We start from the raw sequence: 8,669 nt of genomic DNA, 5'->3' as shown, positions 1-8,669 counted from the left end.
TCAAAGGAAGACAAAGGCTGGTATACAAAAAAAATAATATCTTACTTTATCACAAATGGTATAGTTAAAATATTGAAGGTTGGCAAATAATACTGTCCATAGGCACACAAATGGCCAACAGCAGAACCTCACTATCACATAGTGTATCAAATACCGCAATCTTAATTAACACAGCACCCCCAATATGGAAACCCTGTACACGGCAAGCTCAAACTGAATAATACAGGTGAAACCACTCCAAATCTATGCTAGGGTTAGCCTTGGGTAAGTGTTGCACAATATTATGATACTGTTTGCCAAACCATTCATAAAAAATAAAAATAAAAGACAAGCAAAGAAGACAACAAACAAAACAAACAAAATGTACAATACACTTTGGAGGTACAATATAATTCTCACACTTATAATAGGGGGAAAGCGGCAATTACACCCAGAAGCACTCCGTTTCTGCAATAAATCACAAACCTACCATAAGTACACATAGCATAAAACCAACTGCACCAGTTTCCTTCTAACTGTATTATTCTTCTCTGGTTCGCACAATAGTGTTTCATACAGTATAAAGTGCCACTTACAACATACCACACAGAATAAATATATAAAATCTATTTCTACTCACAGCAATAGTGCAACACATTTAAGCAGGGAAGAAACAACAATTGGCACAGTCCGTCCCACATTAATATATTAAATCATTACAAAATCACGTCAGTGAATCACTACCTTGCACTTGGGATCCCTGCTCCTAGTTGTATTAATTACTGGTGCTCCACCCGACTCCTCGGCATCTGATTTAATCCCCAAAAAGCTAAGAGCGAGGAAAATAGTTCGATTAAAGGACGATCTTGTTTACCGAGCTCTCTGCGTTGCACGCAGCAGTCAAGAAACAGCAGCTTACCGTTCCCGTTTACCGCTACAACAGCAATTCGCCCGTATGAATGAAAAGCTCTCGTTGTTCCGACTCGCCGCGTCCCTGCTTTTGATTGAGGACAAAGGAGATGCGCCGACCAGTTACTCGTCCCACTTTTAACAAGCTGCACCTGACGCGAAGATAAACTTCTGCTATAAATAACTTTTCAGCTCGCACTTAATGCACGCTGACCGGGCCAACCAAAACGATTCATCCCCCTGCACACTGCTTTTATCTACTTCCTATTGGAAAACTACGTACAGGAAGTTAGCCTGCAACAAACTCCCTATGTAGGACTGGAGTAAGTAAAGGTAGCCTACATAGGTGTCTAAATCCCAAAAACACTTAATCTGGTCACATATAGACAATTTATTTATAAAGAATATTTTATTAATACAGTTTGTGAAAGTAAATCCACCCCTTTCAAAGTGTTTCAGAGTCAGATGTTGTTTATTTCTGAAATTAAGTTAACTTGATCTTCTCTTCTGCAGGTTTTTGGGTCCTGCTGCAGATGAAGGCTGTCAGTATGTGACTGGAATTGTGGGTAAAAACCCGTTACTCCTGAGAGAGCTGGATCTGAGTGGAAGTAAACTAGGAGACACAGGAGTGAATAAGATCTCTGCTCTACTGCAGGATAAACACTGTACACTCAACACACTGATGTATGTTTTTTCCTTGTTACAAGGACACTTTTAAATTCTTGCTGCTGGGTGTTTTTTATGTGTCTTCATCATCATCACCAGTATTTGTCATCTGTCAGCTAAAACAAACTGGTAAATATTCAGATTAAAACTGAAGTGTTTTCACTTTATGCAGTCTGAAGAACAACTGTATCACAGAAGGAGGTTGTCATGTTCTGGCTGCAGCTCTAAATTCAAACCCTTCAAATCTGACAGAGCTGGATCTGAGTGAGAATAAACTAGGGAACCCAGGAATGAAGATCATCTTGACTCTGTTTGAAAATGTCCAGTGTAGACTGCAAAAGCTGAAGTGAGTATTTTAAGTGTATCCCATTAATTACCCAGACTGCAGTGACCCCACACAGTTTCATAAATTTGAAAATATTTTACACTTCTCATCAGGACTGCACAATTAATCTAAATAAACTTGTGATGTTATCATGATCATGAGTTAGTATCAATGAATATTGTCCTTCAACCAGTACCCTCCCACATTTACCAGAAGTTACAAGAGTAGAACTTCTGAATGTCTGTTAAATAAAAAAATATTAAAAAAAGGCTGTTGAGCAAGTTATTTTGAGCTTTTAAAATTTATTTGAAAGGATCACCTAGTTTTGAGTTCATGTAATTTCCAACATTTTTGGGCAGATTTTACCAGATTCGTACAACAAAGTGTTTATAAACCTGCTTTGAACTAAACACAGAAACTTAAAGGTCACTGTTCAGTTTTCCACCAAAATAAAAGCCTGAGGGCTTAGCATTTGAAAGTAAAGAAATTAAGACTTAAATATTACAAGGGTAAATTTATCATTTCATCCTTCAAAACTGAAATTCTCCAAGCTGCTTGTTCTGTGTAGCATTGTAAGTATGGTTAAGGGTTAAGTATTATACTGTAAAATATAAAATATTATTATAATTATCAAAAATAATAATAATAATAAATTCACAGTGTGATTATCATGCAGATATCATATTGGCAGATAAAAGTAGTAGCTAAAGCTGCTATTTGTGTAATTGTATGTATGTCTTAATTAGTTGTGTTCTCTCTTCTACAGGTTAAACTGCATCAGTATTACAGATGAAGGTTGTGCTGCTCTGGCATCAGCGTTTAATTCAAACCTCAGAGAGCTGGATCTGAGCAGGAATCGAATAGGAGACTCTGGAGTGACCGAAATCTCCAGTCTGCTGAGAAATTCACAGACACTACAGATACTCAGGTCTGAATTTGGTGAATTTTAACATGAATCAGTGTAAAGCTACAGCTCATCTGTAAACTGGCGCTGTGTCACAAGGAATGGGTCAGTAATGTGAAATTGGTGTGTTGGTATAGATACATATATAAAATATTGACAAACAGATTGATTTTTGGAGGTGATGGGAAATGTTAATATCCTAATGGTGTAATAAATATTTTTATTTATTTAGTCTTTATGTAGACTTTCAGACTGCAGTATCACTGAAGAAGGTTATAATACTGTTGCAATCAAAATTATTCATTCAAATTATTTTGCTGCGAAAAACAATATTTTATGAAAATTCAGCAAAGGCATCAATGAAGTATTAGAGAAAGTTTAATACACTTTTCAATGATTCTGAGAATGGAACTGTGGAAGGAGATTGCTGTAGTGTTTGAGTTCAAGAGAACTCCGGGACATGAACTGATCATCTCTTCCACCTTACAGATGTAAGGGAAACAGGTCAATTTAGCTCAAAGGGAATCATTTAAGATTTTAAAGGGAATTTGACCAGAATCACTGTTTCAGTGAACGAGCCGTTTAACATCAAATCTGCGCTGGATACTAATATCCAAACTATAGTGAAACACTATCAATTAGCACAGTAACAAGATCGGCAGTTTAAGACATTAACTTGTAAGCACAAAACACAAGATACTTCTCTTTTCAATATGAATAAGGCTTTATTAGATAAATCTAAGACATATAAACTAATCTAACACATAAACGCACGCACTCACACATTCACACAAGTTGCAGGAAGATCGAAAGTTAGGAAAAGATGAGTTTAAGAGAATGAAAATATGGAATCCCAAGTTTACAGCAATACGTTAAATTGCATAGACATGAACAATCATCAATCACGTAATTAGCCCTCGCACTGAGTTCCTCAATCGGGTTACAATTATATTAGATACACCAGCACAACAAATATCTGGGGATACAATGCCTTCGTTTCCTGTGAAAGGGACTCCCGTTGAAAGGGGTATCCCAGTGTCGCTGATTGGCTGGAAGTTCAGTAGTGGCTGAAGTGACGTCTTGGGAAGCCCGTGGTTGTTGGGCGTTGGCTGAAGGTGCAGAGTCGTGTGCGCTGGTTGAAGTTGAACGGGCACCCGAGGTCAGGCGTCGGAGACTCGACGTTACAAAACTTAACTCAGAACACGAAACTCTCAAACGGAAAAGAAAATAAATAAAGTTTGACGAGACTAGTTTGTGTTCCTTCTCATCGTGGCTAAGTAGCAGCAGACGTGCAGGCTGAAGCACGCTGCAACCGCGCTCAAAGAACAGTTATGACTAAACAGCATGGCTAGAAGCTACAAGCTAGCAGAAGCATAGCTAGAGACTAGAAACAGACATGGCTAATAGCAGAGACTAAAAGCAGACTAAAAGCTGACTAAAAGCAAAGATTTCATGGTGTCCTCTGTTTTTAAACTGGCCTTTTGGCCACACCTCAAATGTTGTCTTGACCAATCAGATATTGTCTTGGCTCGGGGGGTATCATAAATCATATGTTTATCTTACCAAGCATGTGGTCCGAATTTTCCTGCTCTGGCAGGGTCTAATTTTGGATATGATTCCTATAACACCAATACGATACATGGGGCAAATAAATTATTGTCTGAACTAATTCAAGCAAGTAGATACAATCACACACATACCAGACATGACTACGTATCCTATAGTTATCAAAATAAAAACATACACAATAAGTGATTATAACATGATAGTCAAATGTGTGGGTTACACATAAATGAATATGGAGTGATGCAATGGACTGATTCATTTATAAGTCTTTTTGAGTTCATTCTGGTCCATATATATATACAAAAGCAGTTTCTTTGCCATTCTCATGACAAAGACTTTTGTGGAGACAAAATCCCTTCCCCCTTAGGAATTTCAGTCTGGTTCTGCTAGGTGGGGGGAAGTCAATGGAAGTGTTTAACTTGATCTCCTGGGTTTACATGTGATGTCCAGCGTTGCATTTCCATTACGAACAACACATTTGGCACCAAATTTCTCTTCTTTGAATTGAAATTGTAAATAATTGTTCTAGTGGTGTTAATGTTGAAAGCTGTTGTGTGAACAAGTTGGTTGGTCATCTTGCTTGGTTCTTGTGGCACAAGAACTGATTTATGACTTCCTGAGGATTTCGGCTCGTGTTTCAATGCACCGCTTTGATAGACTCCTTAATTTGTCTGGTTCGACTCATTTCTGTTACACAGAATTAATATAGGATTAATATAGTTTCACCATGAGTGGAGACATCTTAAAGAGCCAGTAAGATGAAAATTCTAAGCTTCCTATCACTGTTTATAAGTCCTGTACATTAGGTTTAAATCCATCCAAGGTTAAAAAACATTGTCATTTTGTCAAAATATCATTTTAAAATTACCTCAATTCTCAGAGATCCCCAAACGGTTCGCGCAAAGCTGTTTAAAAGTTTCAGTTTCCTTAAACCTCACCTTTCGGTATCATACTGTGTTCTGATTAGTCACCTAACATAGTCAGTTTTGATTGGTTGTTCCGTATTCAAGCCGCGCGCTTCAGTTTGAATCTGAATAGTGCGTTCAGCGCGGGGGCGTGGTCACATTAGATATATTGAAGGGAGACGTGAAAAACGAACATCGCGTTGTTTTCATATGGATTACTTTATCTCAGAATATCTGTTTTAGGTACTTGTTTAGTTTTAAAGTAGACATGTTAAGCTTTCTATAGATATCTCTCTCATGTCTCTTCATTGAGTATTCACGGAGTTACACTTCATTTTAATGACGTGTTTGTAAATGAAGATCAGCACAAACAAAGGCAGCAGACAGCACACATACTGATAAGACGCTCGGGAGAACACAAACACATAACTTCATAATCATACTTCGCGTTGTGATTCGGAGATGCTTGTTGGTCTAAATAAAGTTGGTAATGAACCCTCTTTTATGGCCAAACGCTTTGAAAATCACGCCTTGTACTCACCGTGATTAGAAAAGCAGTCATCAGTGAAATGTTGTGAACATAACAAAAGGGATTTGTTGCACTGCTCTGTTATTGTGGTAAAAATGAATTTTAGCCATTGGTTCTTCTGATCTTCATTCTTTGGCAGTGAAAATAAAACAAACTTGCCTTTACAATTAAAAACACACTGTCTCTTCGACATGATGCTATCACACCAACCAGAGCGTCTGTGTGGGGGGGTGGGGCAGGTCAGAGTTTTGTTTCTCCCAAGACGGTAGGCGGAGATTATTATGCAAAGTGTTCCTAGTGACGTACATAGAGATGGGCAAAAGATTTGAAATCTATAACGACTCGTTTCAGCGATTCAGAGTCGACTCCTTACTTTAGAATCCAATAACTTTATAAATCGTGTACTTTTTGGTTTAATTACTTTGAACATTGTTTACACTGATGGACAGCTACATCATACACTGTAATACAGGTAATTTTTGATTTCCCATCTGTGTGGCTCTTTTAAATGTGCTCTAAACATTTATGTTAAAAATTTATTCTTAAAAATCACCAATAAATGCTGCCTTTAAGTGTTTAGTCTTGGCCCATTCCTCAACTGAAAAAGGTTCCAGATCACTGATAATTAGGGCTGGGACAACGCGTCGAGGTCATCGATGACGTCGACGCAAAAAATACGTCGACGCAAAATATGCGCATCAATTCGTCAACCTGTTTTTATTTCTCTAAAAAACTTTGCAAAACGTTTACCTTATGTGCGCTGAATATACGCGATGGCCGGATCAACATTCTGTCCAACGTTATATAACCAATCCAGGGGTTTTTCTGCATTGATCTTTTTTTTGGGGCGGCTGTCAAAGCCTTATTTGATCGGTGAGTGATGTATAATAGAATGACTGCTGGGCCTCACAGGGCGCGTACGAGAGAGAGCCCCGGCTGCGCGTGCACTCACAGTCTTCAAACTACACGAGTGCTGTCTTGCTCTCTCTCTCCCTCTCTCCCTCTCTCCCTCGTGCATATTAACCAAAATCATTAGACACGATAGAAAAAGGGCGGAATGCCAAAGTTTCACGTGGAGCATTCAGAGATTTTTTTTTCTCTCCATGACAGGCTGCTGGCTCCCACTGTTAATTTTTTTTTTTTTTTTAAGCACTCTCTGTATTAGCTTAAAGCCCTCAAGTTTACATTGGTTACTGTATTCTTTCAAGCTCTAAACAATAAATTTTTTATTGAATGCTAGACATTAAGTTGTTGTTATTTTCATCTGAAAGAAGAACTTTTTTTCAGTAAGCTAGGCCCTATGTGTTCAGTAAGCTTGTTTCAGTAAGCTATGTGTTTTCAAGGCTTCAAGGTTTTATTGAATGCTATCTCTATACAAGTGCAAAGTAATGCATTCTTAGTCAGTCTTTTATTTTGTAATTTTAAGAGCAATAAACATATATTGTAATGTTAAGGAATTCATATTTTTTTCATTCAGATATGTAAATCAACATGTATAAATTGTTAGTAGTCAATTAATGGGGAGATAATCGAAATCGAATCGGTCCGAAAAAATTAATCGTTAGATTAATCGATACATTGAAAAAATAATCGCTAGATTAATCGTTTAAAAAATAATTGTTTATCCCAGCCCTACTGATAATCGTTGGTTTTTTACATTGCCACAGCTTTCTTTAAATTCAACCAGATATTTTCAATGAGAATCAATTCTGGAGACTGAACAGGCCACTCAAGAACATTCTATGACTGATCCCTGAACCAAGCAGAAGTAGATTTGGATGTGTACTTTGGGATGACTGCCCATCTGTGTGGCTCTTTAAATTGGCTCTAAACATTCATGTTAAAAATTTATTCTTAAAAATCACCAATAAATGCTGCCTTTAAGTGTTTAGAAGCTTCTGTCATGTCTCTACTACAATCTTGGCCCATTCCTCAACTGAAAAAGCTTCCAGATCACTGATAATTAGGGCTGGGACAACGCGTCGAGGTCATCGATGACGTCGACGCAAAAAATACGTCGACGCAAAATATGCGCATCAATTCGTCAACCTGTTTTTATTTCTCTAAAAAACTTTGCAAAACGTTTACCTTATGTGCGCTGAATATACGCGATGGCCGGATCAACATTCTGTCCAACGTTATATAACCAATCCAGGGGTTTTTCTGCATTGATCTTTTTTTTTGGGCGGCTGTCAAAGCCTTATTTGATCGGTGAGTGATGTATAATAGAATGACTGCTGGGCCTCACAGGGCGCGTACGAGAGAGAGCCCCGGCTGCGCGCGCACTCACAGTCTTCAAACTACACGAGTGCTGTCTTGCTCTATCTCTCTCTCCCTCTCACCCTTGTGCATATTAACCAAAATCATTAGACACGATAGAAAAAGGGCGGAACGCCAAAGTTTCACGTGGAGCATTCGGAGATTTTTTTTTTTTTTCTCCATGACAAGCTGCTGGCTCCCAGTGTTAATTTTTTTTTTTTTTAAAGCACTCTCTGTATTAGCTTAAAGCCCTCAAGTTTACATTGGTTACTGTATTCTTTCAAGCTCTAAACAAGACATTTTTTATTGAATGCTAGACATTAAGTTGTTGTTATTTTCATCTGAAAGAATAACTTTTTTTCAGTAAGCTTGTTTCAGTAAGCTATGTGTTTTCAAGGCTTCAAGGTTTTATTGAATGCTATCTCTATACAAGTGCAAAGTAATGCATTCTTAGTCAGTCTTTTATTTTGTAATTTTAAGAGCAATAAACATATATTGTAATGTTAAGGAATTCATATTTTTTTCATTCAGATATGTAAATCAACATGTATAAATTGTTAGTAGTCAATTAATGGGGAGATAATTGAAATCGAATCGGTCCGAAAAAATTAATCGTTAGATTAATCG

At 37.6% G+C, this 8,669-nt stretch overlaps 1 long non-coding RNA gene across 1 annotated transcript; it reads left to right on the top strand.

Moving 5' to 3' along the window:
• The first annotated feature begins 1,550 nt into the window (after positions 1 to 1,550).
• LOC113097137 (uncharacterized) lies at positions 1,551 to 2,801 on the top strand. The gene is made up of 3 exons (XR_003288778.1): positions 1,551 to 1,572; positions 1,727 to 1,900; positions 2,646 to 2,801. It is a non-coding gene; the product is annotated as an uncharacterized LOC113097137 (long non-coding RNA).
• Positions 2,802 to 8,669: the final 5,868 nt, after the last annotated feature.

Source organism: Carassius auratus, unplaced genomic scaffold (genome assembly GCF_003368295.1).
Source record: "Carassius auratus strain Wakin unplaced genomic scaffold, ASM336829v1 scaf_tig00216113, whole genome shotgun sequence".
Taxonomy (NCBI): domain Eukaryota; kingdom Metazoa; phylum Chordata; class Actinopteri; order Cypriniformes; family Cyprinidae; genus Carassius; species Carassius auratus.
Note: the sequence above shows the minus strand (reverse complement) of the source record. Positions and strands in the feature narration are given on the sequence as shown.